Source organism: Daphnia pulicaria, chromosome 6 (assembly GCF_021234035.1).
Source record: "Daphnia pulicaria isolate SC F1-1A chromosome 6, SC_F0-13Bv2, whole genome shotgun sequence".
Classification (NCBI taxonomy): domain Eukaryota; kingdom Metazoa; phylum Arthropoda; class Branchiopoda; order Diplostraca; family Daphniidae; genus Daphnia; species Daphnia pulicaria.
Window position 1 is genome coordinate 18984330 of NC_060918.1, and position 15394 is coordinate 18999723.

Sequence of the window (15394 nt, forward strand, 5' to 3'; positions counted from 1 at the left end):
GGTGGAAGCATCAGAAAAGCTATGGGAACAAATAATATCCGAAGAAAAGTAAAAAAAAATGAGTAATAGTAGTGTATCTCATCTAGACGATTAGAAGTATTAGGCAACTGTGAACTACCCACAAAACCAAACAAACATAATAAAAGTTCGTTCACGGCTAGCGGACAGGACAAAATGTCTTCAATAAAACTTGGTTGATGACATTGGAATAGAGCAAAATTTCAAGCCTGGCTAGCTCAGTCGGTAGAGCATGAGACTCTTAATCTCAGGGTCGGGGGTTAGAGCCCCCCGTTGGGCGTTACATATTTGCAACTATTGTAGATTTAATTTAGATTTTGGGAGACCATCGTTAGTATTTTGTAGTCATTTCAGAAAAATTCAATATCGGCATGAAGTTTCCATAGTGTAGTGGTTATCACGTCGGCCTAACACGCTGAAGGTCCTCAGTTCGATCCTGGGTGGAAACAGGGAAGTATTTTTTAGAAAGACTATCAATCAGATGCATATTTGGAATTTATGCAAAGACCATATTCTTTGTGAATGAAATCTACAATCTGACAATCTAAAAAAAAAAATTCGCAATGCTGTATCCGGAAGAAGTCAACAGACAGGGGGAGATCAATGGCGACTGCTTTTGTTGTGCAGGTGCTATAACCCTTAAGATACTTTCTTCTTTAGCCAATCGACAATGCCCTTTGGTTTTAGGAATGTGGGAAATGACTTGTGCTGGATGGGGAAGAAGTCCATAAACACCAGAAGAGGGGAATCTATGATAGATTACACCTGAACCTGGAACAGTAGCTCCACAGAGAGAATGAACATGATGCGTGTGCACCCTACGCTGCAAATGTTCAGTAGATTCAACAGTCATCAGCTAAAGAAGCCATATCGTGAGTGTGCACTCTACAATGCAAGCTTTAGTCGGGTATAAAGTCATGAGAAGAAGAGTTCAAAATAGAGAGAGATTTCAATTACCATGCGCCCCTGGGTGGGATCGAACCACCAGCCTTCCGGTTAACAGCCGAACGCGCTAGCCAATTGCGCCACAGAGGCATGTTAATTAACTAACGACACCCATTAGGAAAGCAAACAATACATTTTTGTGCAGCTGTGCTGTGCTGTGCTGTGCTGTGCCTGGAAGAATTTCTTCTTGTTCCTATTTCATAAACATCGTGGATGTTTTATGAATTCATTAATTCAATTAACTTTAAATGGTGTATTGGACATTAATTTACATATCCTGTAAGAATAAATCGCTTTGAATAAGCGAAACAGTAAATATATCAAATTCAAATTAATTGAAGTGGTGTTTGCCAGCTCGTCAAAGCAGTATTTTTGATTTTTCTTCAACACCAATGCAAGATATGACTTATAAGAAGTTATTATGTCAATTATTCATGTGTGAACGAAGTAGAAATGAAAATCCATATTTTTACCTAAAATGTATCATTATTGAAAATTGACTTCAATTCCGTAGGTTGACTAGTCTTCATTTGAATTCAGAAAACCATAAGTATGTCAGGAGTGGGATTTGAACCCACGCCTTCATTGAAGACCAGAACACTGCAACTTTTCTATATTGAATCAAGGAATATGTCCTTGAGTCTGGCGCCTTAGACTGCTCGGGAATCCTGACCATATCATATGTACCTAAATACCTTGTCCCTTAGTTATGTGGCATTGAAACTCTTTTCTGCACTTGCTCGCTGCACTGGCTCGCTGCACTGGCAGAGGGAAGAAGTCCATAAACACCAGAAGGGAATCTATGATAGCAGCCGAACGCGCTAGCCAATTGCGCCACAGAGGCATGCTGATTGGCTAACGACACCCATAAGGAAAGCAAACATTATATTTTTACTAAGGCCAACACGAATAAAATCTTGCAGTTGACTTCCGGTATGCCATAGTGTAGCCCGTACGAAACTTTTAGCTAGTTCCGCACTAGAAATAGCTACGAAGTTAGGAGTATTTAGCTAGAAATATTCAGACTAAAATTTTTAAATTCCACATTGGGAATTTAGGGTAGTTTTAGCTGTTTTTTCTAGCTAGAAATCTTAGATTGAAGGTAGCTTGAAATTTTCTCGCTACCATACCAATTGACGAAAAAGGGATTTTCCGCGGGCGCTTCCTTTATTCGCCTGGTCACCCATCCAGTTACTGTTTTAAAATTATTTGCTGCACTTATTTAGCTATGGTCGCTGGTTGTCCGAATCTGGCAGCTTCTGATGTTTCTTAAATATTTGTTTCCATTAATATTTGATCCTATTATAGCTATGTCGATAATTCTTCACTTAGACTTCAAATTATAAAACTAATCAAATAGAATCAAGTAAAAACTTATATAAAAATAAAGAATTAAAAAATATATATTTTCAACATTTTACCTATTGCCCATACCTATTAAGCTATTATACTATGCGTAGGTTATACATAGAAAAATCTGTAGGCCTATTTTGTGTTTAGGACTACCTCATATGCAGCGTTTTTTTAACCTTTTTTATATCACGATTTATTTCGCGATCAAATTAAAAGCGAAACCCTAGATTAAAAATTCCATACTAAAATTAGCTGTAACAGTTAGGAAATATATTAGGGGGGAAAAATTCGAGCTGATTTTAAGGTCAATTATTTCAAGCCAGATCATAAAACGTCCTAGCTAGAAAAATAAAAGCTGATTTCTGCTAAAAAAAGTGGAGCGAAACCCTAGATGAAAAATTCCATACTGGAATTAATTTACAGTTAGGAAATATATTTAGGGAGAAAAATTCAAGCTGGTTTTCAGGTTAATTTTTTCAAGCAAAATAAGAAAACGCCCTTGCTTGAAGAAAAAGCTGATATCTGCTAAAAAAAAGGGGAATTATGTTGAGGTAAAAAATTTCGAGGTGATTGCAAGCATCATAGCTGGTTTGATTTTTTAGCCTAGCACCGCGCGAGCTGTTATTAGCTAACAGTTAAAATTTAAGCTAAAAGTTTCGTACGGGAGAGGTTATCACATCGTCTTCGCAAGCTGAAGATCCTCAGTTCGTTCCTAGGTGGAAGCATCAGAAAAGCTATGGGAACAAATAATATCCGAAGAAAAGTAAAAAAAAATGAGTAATAGTAGTGTATCTCATCTAGACGATTAGAAGTATTAGGCAACTGTGAACTACCCACAAAACCAAACAAACATAATAAAAGTTCGTTCACGGCTAGCGGACAGGACAAAATGTCTTCAATAAAACTTGGTTGATGACATTGGAATAGAGCAAAATTTCAAGCCTGGCTAGCTCAGTCGGTAGAGCATGAGACTCTTAATCTCAGGGTCGGGGGTTAGAGCCCCCCGTTGGGCGTTACATATTTGCAACTATTGTAGATTTAATTTAGATTTTGGGAGACCATCGTTAGTATTTTGTAGTCATTTCAGAAAAATTCAATATCGGCATGAAGTTTCCATAGTGTAGTGGTTATCACGTCGGCCTAACACGCTGAAGGTCCTCAGTTCGATCCTGGGTGGAAACAGGGAAGTATTTTTTAGAAAGACTATCAATCAGATGCATATTTGGAATTTATGCAAAAACCATATTCTTTGTGAATGAAATCTACAATCTGACAATCTAAAAAAAAAAATTCGCAATGCTGTATCCGGAAGAAGTCAACAGACAGGGGGAGATCAATGGCGACTGCTTTTGTTGTGCAGGTGCTATAACCCTTAAGATACTTTCTTCTTTAGCCAATCGACAATGCCCTTTGGTTTTAGGAATGTGGGAAATGACTTGTGCTGGATGGGGAAGAAGTCCATAAACACCAGAAGAGGGGAATCTATGATAGATTACACCTGAACCTGGAACAGTAGCTCCACAGAGAGAATGAACATGATGCGTGTGCACCCTACGCTGCAAATGTTCAGTAGATTCAACAGTCATCAGCTAAAGAAGCCATATCGTGAGTGTGCACTCTACAATGCAAGCTTTAGTCGGGTATAAAGTCATGAGAAGAAGAGTTCAAAATAGAGAGAGATTTCAATTACCATGCGCCCCTGGGTGGGATCGAACCACCAGCCTTCCGGTTTACAGCCGAACGCGCTAGCCAATTGCGCCACAGAGGCATGTTAATTAACTAACGACACCCATTAGGAAAGCAAACAATACATTTTTGTGCAGCTGTGCTGTGCTGTGCTGTGCTGTGCCTGGAAGAATTTCTTCTTGTTCCTATTTCATAAACATCGTGGATGTTTTATGAATTCATTAATTCAATTAACTTTAAATGGTGTATTGGACATTAATTTACATATCCTGTAAGAATAAATCGCTTTGAATAAGCGAAACAGTAAATATATCAAATTCAAATTAATTGAAGTGGTGTTTGCCAGCTCGTCAAAGCAGTATTTTTGATTTTTCTTCAACACCAATGCAAGATATGACTTATAAGAAGTTATTATGTCAATTATTCATGTGTGAACGAAGTAGAAATGAAAATCCATATTTTTACCTAAAATGTATCATTATTGAAAATTGACTTCAATTCCGTAGGTTGACTAGTCTTCATTTGAATTCAGAAAACCATAAGTATGTCAGGAGTGGGATTTGAACCCACGCCTTCATTGAAGACCAGAACACTGCAACTTTTCTATATTGAATCAAGGAATATGTCCTTGAGTCTGGCGCCTTAGACTGCTCGGGAATCCTGACCATATCATATGTACCTAAATACCTTGTCCCTTAGTTATGTGGCATTGAAACTCTTTTCTGCACTTGCTCGCTGCACTGGCTCGCTGCACTGGCAGAGGGAAGAAGTCCATAAACACCAGAAGGGAATCTATGATAGCAGCCGAACGCGCTAGCCAATTGCGCCACAGAGGCATGCTGATTGGCTAACGACACCCATAAGGAAAGCAAACATTATATTTTTACTAAGGCCAACACGAATAAAATCTTGCAGTTGACTTCCGGTATGCCATAGTGTAGCCCGTACGAAACTTTTAGCTAGTTCCGCACTAGAAATAGCTACGAAGTTAGGAGTATTTAGCTAGAAATATTCAGACTAAAATTTTTAAATTCCACATTGGGAATTTAGGGTAGTTTTAGCTGTTTTTTCTAGCTAGAAATCTTAGATTGAAGGTAGCTTGAAATTTTCTCGCTACCATACCAATTGACGAAAAAGGGATTTTCCCCGGGCGCTTCCTTTATTCGCCTGGTCACCCATCCAGTTACTGTTTTAAAATTATTTGCTGCACTTATTTAGCTATGGTCGCTGGTTGTCCGAATCTGGCAGCTTCTGATGTTTCTTAAATATTTGTTTCCATTAATATTTGATCCTATTATAGCTATGTCGATAATTCTTCACTTAGACTTCAAATTATAAAACTAATCAAATAGAATCAAGTAAAAACTTATATAAAAATAAAGAATTAAAAAATATATATTTTCAACATTTTACCTATTGCCCATACCTATTAAGCTATTATACTATGCGTAGGTTATACATAGAAAAATCTGTAGGCCTATTTTGTGTTTAGGACTACCTCATATGCAGCGTTTTTTTAACCTTTTTTATATCACGATTTATTTCGCGATCAAATTAAAAGCGAAACCCTAGATTAAAAATTCCATACTAAAATTAGCTGTAACAGTTAGGAAATATATTAGGGGGGAAAAATTCGAGCTGATTTTAAGGTCAATTATTTCAAGCCAGATCATAAAACGTCCTAGCTAGAAAAATAAAAGCTGATTTCTGCTAAAAAAAGTGGAGCGAAACCCTAGATGAAAACTTCCATGCTGGAATTAGCTTACAGTTAGGAAATATATTTAGGGAGAAAAATTCAAGCTGGTTTTCAGGTTAATTTTTTTAAGCAAAATAAGAAAACGCCCTAGCTTGAAGAAAAAGCTGATTTCTGCTAAAAAAAAGGGGAATTATGTTGAGGTAAAAAATTTCGAGGTGATTGCAAGCATCATAGCTGGTTTGATTTTTTAGCCTAGCACCGCGCGAGCTGTTATTAGCTAACAGTTAAAATTTAAGCTAAAAGTTTCGTACGGGAGAGGTTATCACATCGTCTTCGCAAGCTGAAGATCCTCAGTTCGTTCCTAGGTGGAAGCATCAGAAAAGCTATGGGAACAAATAATATCCGAAGAAAAGTAAAAAAAAATGAGTAGACGATTAGAAGTATTAGGCAACTGTGAACTACCCACAAAACCAAACAAACATAATAAAAGTTCGTTCACGGCTAGCGGACAGGACAAAATGTCTTCAATAAAACTTGGTTGATGACATTGGAATAGAGCAAAATTTCAAGCCTGGCTAGCTCAGTCGGTAGAGCATGAGACTCTTAATCTCAGGGTCGGGGGTTCGAGCCCCCCGTTGGGCGTTACATATTTGCAAATATTGTAGATTTAATTTAGATTTTGGGAGACCATCGTTAGTATTTTGTAGTCATTTCAGAAAAATTCAATGTTGGCATGAAGTTTCCATAGTGTAGTGGTTATCACGTCGGCCTAACACGCTGAAGGTCCTCAGTTCGATCCTTGGTGGAAACAGGGGAGTATTGTTTAGAAAGACTATCAATCAGATGCATATTTGGAATTTATGCAAAGGCCATATTCTAAATCTGCAATCTGACAATCTGAAAATATTCGCAATGCTGTATCCGGAAGAAATCAACAGACAGGGGGAGATCAATGGCGACTGCTTTTGTTGTGCAGGTGATATAACCCTTAAGATACTTTCTTCTTTAGCCAATCGACAATGCCCTTTGGTTTTAGGAATGTGGGAAATGACTTGTGCTGGATGGGGAAGAAGTCCATAAACACCAGAAGAGGGGAATCTATGATAGATTACACCTGAACCTGAAACAGTAGCTCCACAGAGAGAATGAACATGATGCGTGTGCACCCTACGCTGCAAATGTTCAGTAGATTCAACAGTCATCAGCTAAAGAAGCCATATCGTGAGTGTGCACTCTACAATGCAAGCTTTAGTCGGGTATAAAGTCATGAGAAGAAGAGTTCAAAATAGAGCAAGAGATTTCAATTACCATGCGCCCCTGGGTGGGATCGAACCACCAGCCTTCCGGTTAACAGCCGAACGCGCTAGCCAATTGCGCAACAAAGGCATGTTAATTAACTAACGACACCCATTAGGAAAGCAAACAATACATTTTTGTGCAGCTGTGCTGTGCTGTGCTGTGCTGTGCCTGGAAGAATTTCTTCTTGTTCCTATTTCATAAACATCGTGGATGTTTTATGAATTCATTAATTCAATTAACTTTAAATGGTGTATTGGACATTAATTTACATATCCTGTAAGAATAAATCGCTTTGAATAAGCGAAACAGTAAATATATCAAATTCAAATTCATTGAAGTGGTGTTTGCCAGCTCGTCAAAGCAGTATTTTTGATTTTTCTTCAACACCAATGCAAGATATGACTTATAAGAAGTTATTATGTCAATTATTCATGTGTGAACGAAGTAGAAATGAAAATCCATATTTTTACCTAAAATGTATCATTATTGAAAATTGACTTCAATTCCGTAGGTTGACTAGTCTTCATGTGAATTCAGAAAACCATAAGTTTGTCAGGAGTGAGATTTGAACCCACGCCTTCATTGAAGACCAGAACACTGCAACTTTTCTATATTGAATCAAGGAATATGTCCTTGAGTCTGGCGCTTTAGACTGCTCGGTCATCCTGACCACATCATATGTACCTAAATACCTTGTCCCTTAGTTATGTGGCATTGAAACTCTTTTCTGCACTTGCTCGCTGCACTGGCTCGCTGCACTGGCAGAGGGAAGAAGTCCATAAACACCAGAAGGGAATCTATGATAGCAGCCGAACGCGCTAGCCAATTGCGCCACAGAGGCATGCTGATTGGCTAACGACACCCATAAGGAAAGCAAACATTACATTTTTACTAAGGCCAACACGAATAAAATCTTTCAGTTGACTTCCGGTATGCCATAGTGTAGCCCGTACGAAACTTTTAGCTAGTTCCGCACTAGAAATAGCTACGAAGTTAGGAGTATTTAGCTAGAAATATTCAGACTAAAATTTTTAAATTCCACATTGGGAATTTAGGGTAGTTTTAGCTGTTTTTTCTAGCTAGAAATCTTAGATTGAAGGTAGCTTGAAATTTTCTCGCTACCATACCAATTGACGAAAAAGGGATTTTGCGCGGGCGCTTCCTTTACTAGCCTGGTCACCCATCCAGTTACTGTTTTAAATTATTTGCTGCACTTATTTAGCTATGGTCGCTGGTTGTCGGATCTGGCAGCTTCTGATGTTTCTTAAATATTTGTTTCCATTAATATTTGATCCTATTATAGCTATGTCGGTAATTCTTCACTTAGACTTCAAATTATAAAACTAATCAAATAGAATCAAGTAAAAACTTATATAAAAATAAAGAATTAAAAAATATATATTTTCAACATTTTACCTATTGCCCATACCTATTAAGCTATTATACTATGCGTAGGTTATACATAGAAAAATCTGTAGGCCTATTTTGTGTTGAGGACTACCTCATATGCAGCGTTTTTTTAACCTTTTTTATATCACGATTTATTTCGCGATCAAATTAAAACCGAAACCCTAGATTCAAAATTCCATACTAAAATTAGCTGTAACAGTTAGGAAATATATTAGGGGGGAAAAATTCGAGCTGATTTTAAGGTCAATTATTTCAAGCCAGATCATAAAACGTCCTAGCTAGAAAAATAAAAGCTGATTGCTGCTAAAAAAAAGTGGAGCGAAACCCTAGATGAAAACTTCCATACTGGAATTAGCTTACAGTTAGGAAATATATTTAGGGAGAAAAATTCAAGCTGGTTTTCAGGTTAATTTTTTCAAGCAAAATAAGAAAACGCCCTAGCTTGAAGAAAAAGCTGATTTCTGCTAAAAAAAAGGGGAATTATGTTGAGGTAAAAAATTTCGAGGTGATTGCAGGCATCATAGCTGGTTTGATTTTTTAGCCTAGCACCGCGCGAGCTGTTATTAGCTAACAGTTAAAATTTAAGCTAAAAGTTTCGTACGGGAGAGGTTATCACATCGTCTTCGCAAGCTGAAGATCCTCAGTTCGTTCCTAGGTGGAAGCATCAGAAAAGCTATGGGAACAAATAATATCCGAAGAAAAGTAAAAAAAAATGAGTAGACGATTAGAAGTATTAGGCAACTGTGAACTACCCACAAAACCAAACAAACATAATAAAAGTTCGTTCACGGCTAGCGGACAGGACAAAATGTCTTCAATAAAACTTGGTTGATGACATTGGAATAGAGCAAAATTTCAAGCCTGGCTAGCTCAGTCGGTAGAGCATGAGACTCTTAATCTCAGGGTCGGGGGTTCGAGCCCCCCGTTGGGCGTTACATATTTGCAAATATAGAGCAGTAGATATTATAGATTTAATTTAGATTTTGGGAGACCATCGTTAGTATTTTGTAGTCATTTCAGAAAAATTCAATGTTGGCATGAAGTTTCCATAGTGTAGTGGTTATCACGTCGGCCTAACACGCTGAAGGTCCTCAGTTCGATCCTTGGTGGAAACAGGGGAGTATTGTTTAGAAAGACTATCAATCAGATGCATATTTGGAATTTATGCAAAGGCCATATTCTAAATCTGCAATCTGACAATCTGAAAATATTCGCAATGCTGTATCCGGAAGAAATCAACAGACAGGGGGAGATCAATGGCGACTGCTTTTGTTGTGCAGGTGATATAACCCTTAAGATACTTTCTTCTTTAGCCAATCGACAATGCCCTTTGGTTTTAGGAATGTGGGAAATGACTTGTGCTGGATGGGGAAGAAGTCCATAAACACCAGAAGAGGGGAATCTATGATAGATTACACCTGAACCTGAAACAGTAGCTCCACAGAGAGAATGAACATGATGCGTGTGCACCCTACGCTGCAAATGTTCAGTAGATTCAACAGTCATCAGCTAAAGAAGCCATATCGTGAGTGTGCACTCTACAATGCAAGCTTTAGTCGGGTATAAAGTCATGAGAAGAAGAGTTCAAAATAGAGCAAGAGATTTCAATTACCGTGCGCCCCTGGGTGGGATCGAACCACCAGCCTTCCGGTTAACAGCCGAACGCGCTAGCCAATTGCGCCACAGAGGCATGTTAATTAACTAACGACACCCATTAGGAAAGCAAACAATACATTTTTGTGCAGCTGTGCTGTGCTGTGCTGTGCTGTGCCTGGAAGAATTTCTTCTTGTTCCTATTTCATAAACATCGTGGATGTTTTATGAATTCATTAATTCAATTAACTTTAAATGGTGTATTGGACATTAATTTACATATCCTGTAAGAATAAATCGCTTTGAATAAGCGAAACAGTAAATATATCAAATTCAAATTCATTGAAGTGGTGTTTGCCAGCTCGTCAAAGCAGTATTTTTGATTTTTCTTCAACACCAATGCAAGATATGACTTATAAGAAGTTATTATGTCAATTATTCATGTGTGAACGAAGTAGAAATGAAAATCCATATTTTTACCTAAAATGTATCATTATTGAAAATTGACTTCAATTCCGTAGGTTGACTAGTCTTCATGTGAATTCAGAAAACCATAAGTTTGTCAGGAGTGGGATTTGAACCCACGCCTTCATTGAAGACCAGAACACTGCAACTTTTCTATATTGAATCAAGGAATATGTCCTTGAGTCTGGCGCTTTAGACTGCTCGGTCATCCTGACCACATCATATGTACCTAAATACCTTGTCCCTTAGTTATGTAGCATTGAAACTCTTTTCTGCGCTTTCTCGCTGCACTGGCTCGCTGCACTGGCAGAGGGAAGAAGTCCATAAACACCAGAAGGGAATCTATGATAGCAGCCGAACGCGCTAGCCAATTGCGCCACAGAGGCATGCTGATTGGCTAACGACACCCATAAGGAAAGCAAACATTATATTTTTACTAAGGCCAACACGAATAAAATCTTGCAGTTGACTTCCGGTATGCCATAGTGTAGCCCGTACGAAACTTTTAGCTAGTTCCGCACTAGAAATAGCTACGAAGTTAGGAGTATTTAGCTAGAAATATTAAGACTAAAATTTATAAATTCCACATTGGGAATTTTAGGGTAGTTTTAGCTGTTTTTTCTAGCTAGAAATCTTAGATTGAAGGTAGCTTGAAATTTTCTCGCTACCATACCAATTGACGAAAAAGGGATTTTGCGCGGGCGCTTCCTTTACTAGCCTGGTCGCCCATCCAGTTACTGTTTTAAATTATTTGCTGCACTTATTTAGCTATGGTCGCTGGTTGTCGGATCTGGCAGCTTCTGATGTTTCTTAAATATTTGTTTCCATTAATATTTGATCCTATTATAGCTATGTCGGTAATTCTTCACTTAGACTTCAAATTATAAAACTAATCAAATAGAATCAAGTAAAAACTTATATAAAAATAAAGAATTAAAAAATATATATTTTCAACATTTTACCTATTGCCCATACCTATTAAGCTATTATACTATGCGTAGGTTATACATAGAAAAATCTGTAGGCCTATTTTGTGTTGAGGACTACCTCATATGCAGCGTTTTTTTAACCTTTTTTATATCACGATTTATTTCGCGATCAAATTAAAAGCGAAACCCTAGATTCAAAATTCCATACTAAAATTAGCTGTAACAGTTAGGAAATATATTAGGGGGGAAAAATTCGAGCTGATTTTAAGGTCAATTATTTCAAGCCAGATCATAAAACGTCCTAGCTAGAAAAATAAAAGCTGATTGCTGCTAAAAAAAAGTGGAGCGAAACCCTAGATGAAAACTTCCATACTGGAATTAGCTTACAGTTAGGAAATATATTTAGGGAGAAAAATTCAAGCTGGTTTTCAGGTTAATTTTTTCAAGCAAAATAAGAAAACGCCCTAGCTTGAAGAAAAAGCTGATTTCTGCTAAAAAAAAGGGGAATTATGTTGAGGTAAAAAATTTCGAGGTGATTGCAGGCATCATAGCTGGTTTGATTTTTTAGCCTAGCACCGCGCGAGCTGTTATTAGCTAACAGTTAAAATTTAAGCTAAAAGTTTCGTACGGGAGAGGTTATCACATCGTCTTCGCAAGCTGAAGATCCTCAGTTCGTTCCTAGGTGGAAGCATCAGAAAAGCTATGGGAACAAATAATATCCGAAGAAAAGTAAAAAAAAATGAGTAGACGATTAGAAGTATTAGGCAACTGTGAACTACCCACAAAACCAAACAAACATAATAAAAGTTCGTTCACGGCTAGCGGACAGGACAAAATGTCTTCAATAAAACTTGGTTGATGACATTGGAATAGAGCAAAATTTCAAGCCTGGCTAGCTCAGTCGGTAGAGCATGAGACTCTTAATCTCAGGGTCGGGGGTTCGAGCCCCCCGTTGGGCGTTACATATTTGCAAATATTATAGATTTAATTTAGATTTTGGGAGACCATCGTTAGTATTTTGTAGTCATTTCAGAAAAATTCAATGTTGGCATGAAGTTTCCATAGTGTAGTGGTTATCACGTCGGCCTAACACGCTGAAGGTCCTCAGTTCGATCCTGGGTGGAAACAGGGGAGTATTGTTTAGAAAGACTATCAATCAGATGCATATTTGGAATTTATGCAAAGGCCATATTCTAAATCTGCAATCTGACAATCTGAAAATATTCGCAATGCTGTATCCGGAAGAAGTCAACAGACAGGGGGAGATCAATGGCGACTGCTTTTGTTGTGCAGGTGATATAACCCTTAAGATACTTTCTTCTTTAGCCAATCGACAATGCCCTTTGGTTTTAGGAATGTGGGAAATGACTTGTGCTGGATGGGGAAGAAGTCCATAAACACCAGAAGAGGGGAATCTATGATAGATTACACCTGAACCTGGAACAGTAGCTCCACAGAGAGAATGAACATGATGCGTGTGCACCCTACGCTGCAAATGTTCAGTAGATTCAACAGTCATCAGCTAAAGAAGCCATATCGTGAGTGTGCACTCTACAATGCAAGCTTTAGTCGGGTATAAAGTCATGAGAAGAAGAGTTCAAAATAGAGCAAGAGATTTCAATTACCATCCGCCCCTGGGTGGGATCGAACCACCAGCTTTCCGGTTAACAGCCGAACGCGCTAGCCAATTGCGCCACAGAGGCATGTTAATTAACTAACGACACCCATTAGGAAAGCAAACAATACAATTTTGTGCAGCTGTGCTGTGCTGTGCTGTGCCTGGAAGAATTTCTTCTTGTTCCTATTTCATAAACATCGTGGATGTTTTATGAATTCATTAATTCAATTAACTTTAAATGGTGTATTGGACATTAATTTACATATCCTGTAAGAATAAATCGCTTTGAATAAGCGAAACAGTAAATATATCAAATTCAAATTCATTGAAGTGGTGTTTCCCAGCTCGTCAAAGCAGTATTTTTGATTTTTCTTCAACACCAATGCAAGATATGACTTGTAAGACGTTATTATGTCAATTATTCATGTGTGAACGAAGTAGAAATGAAAATCCATATTTTTACCTAAAATGTATCATTATTGAAAATTGACTTCAATTCCGTAGGTTGACTAGTCTTCATGTGAATTCAGAAAACCATAAAATTGTCAGGAGTGGGATTTGAACCCACGCCTTCATTGAAGACCAGAACACTGCAACTTTTCTATATTGAATCAAGGAATATGTCCTTGAGTCTGGCGCCTTAGACTGCTCGGCCATCCTGACCACATCATATGTACCTAAATACCTTGTCCCTTAGTTATGTGGCATTGAAACTCTTTTCTGCACTTGCTCGCTGCACTGGCTCGCTGCACTGGCAGAAGGACGAAGTCCATAAACACCAGAAGGGAATCTATGATAGCAGCCGAACGCGCTAGCCGATTGCGCCACAGAGGCATGCTGATTGGCTAACGACACCCATAAGGAAAGCAAACATTACATTTTTACTAAGGCCAACACGAATAAAATCTTGCAGTTGACTTCCGGTATGCCATAGTGTAGCCCGTACGAAACTTTTAGCTAGTTCCGCACTAGAAATAGCTACGAAGTTAGGAGTATTTAGCTAGAAATATTCAGACTAAAATTTTTAAATTCCACATTGGGAATTTTAGGGTAGTTTTAGCTGTTTTTTCTAGCTAGAAATCTTAGATTGAAGGTAGCTTGAAATTTTCTCGCTATAATTTCGCTATATCGCTTTATATAAGTAAAAACTTATATAAAAATAAAGAATTAAAAAATATATATTTTCAACATTTTACCTATTGCCCATACCTATTAAGCTATTATACTATGCGTAGGTTATACATAGAAAAATCTGTAGGCCTATTTTGTGTTGAGGACTACCTCATATGCAGCGTTTTTTTAACCTTTTTTATATCACGATTTATTTCGCGATCAAATTAAAAGCGAAACCCTAGATTCAAAATTCCATACTAAAATTAGCTGTAACAGTTAGGAAATATATTAGGGGGGAAAAATTCGAGCTGATTTTAAGGTCAATTATTTCAAGCCAGATCATAAAACGTCCTAGCTAGAAAAATAAAAGCTGATTTCTGCTAAAAAAAAGTGGAGCGAAACCCTAGATGAAAACTTCCATACTGGAATTAGCTTACAGTTAGGAAATATATTTAGGGAGAAAAATTCAAGCTGGTTTTCAGGTTAATTTTTTCAAGCAAAATAAGAAAACGCCCTAGCTTGAAGAAAAAGCTGATTTCTGCTAAAAAAAAGGGGAATTATGTTGAGGTAAAAAATTTCGAGGTGATTGCAGGCATCATAGCTGGTTTGATTTTTTAGCCTAGCACCGCGCGAGCTGTTATTAGCTAACAGTTAAAATTTAAGCTAAAAGTTTCGTACGGGAGAGGTTATCACATCGTCTTCGCAAGCTGAAGATCCTCAGTTCGTTCCTAGGTGGAAGCATCAGAAAAGCTATGGGAACAAATAATATCCGAAGAAAAGTAAAAAAAAATGAGTAGACGATTAGAAGTATTAGGCAACTGTGAACTACCCACAAAACCAAACAAACATAATAAAAGTTCGTTCACGGCTAGCGGACAGGACAAAATGTCTTCAATAAAACTTGGTTGATGACATTGGAATAGAGCAAAATTTCAAGCCTGGCTAGCTCAGTCGGTAGAGCATGAGACTCTTAATCTCAGGGTCGGGGGTTCGAGCCCCCCGTTGGGCGTTACATATTTGCAAATATAGAGCAGTAGATATTATAGATTTAATTTAGATTTTGGGAGACCATCGTTAGTATTTTGTAGTCATTTCAGAAAAATTCAATGTTGGCATGAAGTTTCCATAGTGTAGTGGTTATCACGTCGGCCTAACACGCTGAAGGTCCTCAGTTCGATCCTGGGTGGAAACAGGGGAGTATTGTTTAGAAAGACTATCAATCAGATGCATATTTGGAATTTATGCAAAGGCCATATTCTAAATCTGCAA

The 15394-nt window shown here is 37.8% G+C and overlaps 18 non-coding genes across 18 annotated transcripts; 12 read left to right on the forward strand and 6 right to left on the reverse strand.

Moving 5' to 3' along the window:
* The first annotated feature begins 225 nt into the window (after positions 1-225).
* Trnak-cuu lies at positions 226-298 on the forward strand. Its single transcript has one exon. It is a non-coding gene; the product is annotated as a tRNA-Lys (tRNA).
* A 96-nt stretch (positions 299-394) lies between these two features.
* Positions 395-467, forward strand: Trnav-aac. Its single transcript has one exon. It is a non-coding gene; the product is annotated as a tRNA-Val (tRNA).
* Positions 468-979: 512 nt separating this feature from the next.
* Trnan-guu lies at positions 980-1053 on the reverse strand. The gene has a single exon. It is a non-coding gene; the product is annotated as a tRNA-Asn (tRNA).
* A 2203-nt stretch (positions 1054-3256) lies between these two features.
* On the forward strand, positions 3257-3329 carry Trnak-cuu. The gene has a single exon. It is a non-coding gene; the product is annotated as a tRNA-Lys (tRNA).
* Positions 3330-3425: 96 nt separating this feature from the next.
* Positions 3426-3498, forward strand: Trnav-aac. Its single transcript has one exon. It is a non-coding gene; the product is annotated as a tRNA-Val (tRNA).
* A 512-nt stretch (positions 3499-4010) lies between these two features.
* Positions 4011-4084, reverse strand: Trnay-gua. Its single transcript has one exon. It is a non-coding gene; the product is annotated as a tRNA-Tyr (tRNA).
* Positions 4085-6267: 2183 nt separating this feature from the next.
* On the forward strand, positions 6268-6340 carry Trnak-cuu. Its single transcript has one exon. It is a non-coding gene; the product is annotated as a tRNA-Lys (tRNA).
* A 96-nt stretch (positions 6341-6436) lies between these two features.
* Positions 6437-6509, forward strand: Trnav-aac. Its single transcript has one exon. It is a non-coding gene; the product is annotated as a tRNA-Val (tRNA).
* A 501-nt stretch (positions 6510-7010) lies between these two features.
* Positions 7011-7084, reverse strand: Trnan-guu. The gene has a single exon. It is a non-coding gene; the product is annotated as a tRNA-Asn (tRNA).
* Positions 7085-9266: 2182 nt separating this feature from the next.
* Positions 9267-9339, forward strand: Trnak-cuu. Its single transcript has one exon. It is a non-coding gene; the product is annotated as a tRNA-Lys (tRNA).
* Positions 9340-9449: 110 nt separating this feature from the next.
* Positions 9450-9522, forward strand: Trnav-aac. The gene has a single exon. It is a non-coding gene; the product is annotated as a tRNA-Val (tRNA).
* Positions 9523-10023: 501 nt separating this feature from the next.
* Positions 10024-10097, reverse strand: Trnan-guu. The gene has a single exon. It is a non-coding gene; the product is annotated as a tRNA-Asn (tRNA).
* Positions 10098-12280: 2183 nt separating this feature from the next.
* Positions 12281-12353, forward strand: Trnak-cuu. Its single transcript has one exon. It is a non-coding gene; the product is annotated as a tRNA-Lys (tRNA).
* Positions 12354-12449: 96 nt separating this feature from the next.
* Trnav-aac lies at positions 12450-12522 on the forward strand. Its single transcript has one exon. It is a non-coding gene; the product is annotated as a tRNA-Val (tRNA).
* Positions 12523-13023: 501 nt separating this feature from the next.
* On the reverse strand, positions 13024-13097 carry Trnan-guu. Its single transcript has one exon. It is a non-coding gene; the product is annotated as a tRNA-Asn (tRNA).
* Positions 13098-13555: 458 nt separating this feature from the next.
* Positions 13556-13675, reverse strand: Trnal-caa. Its single transcript has 2 exons — positions 13638-13675; positions 13556-13600 (listed from the first exon to the last, which is right to left on the reverse strand). It is a non-coding gene; the product is annotated as a tRNA-Leu (tRNA).
* A 1386-nt stretch (positions 13676-15061) lies between these two features.
* On the forward strand, positions 15062-15134 carry Trnak-cuu. Its single transcript has one exon. It is a non-coding gene; the product is annotated as a tRNA-Lys (tRNA).
* A 110-nt stretch (positions 15135-15244) lies between these two features.
* Trnav-aac lies at positions 15245-15317 on the forward strand. Its single transcript has one exon. It is a non-coding gene; the product is annotated as a tRNA-Val (tRNA).
* Positions 15318-15394: the final 77 nt, after the last annotated feature.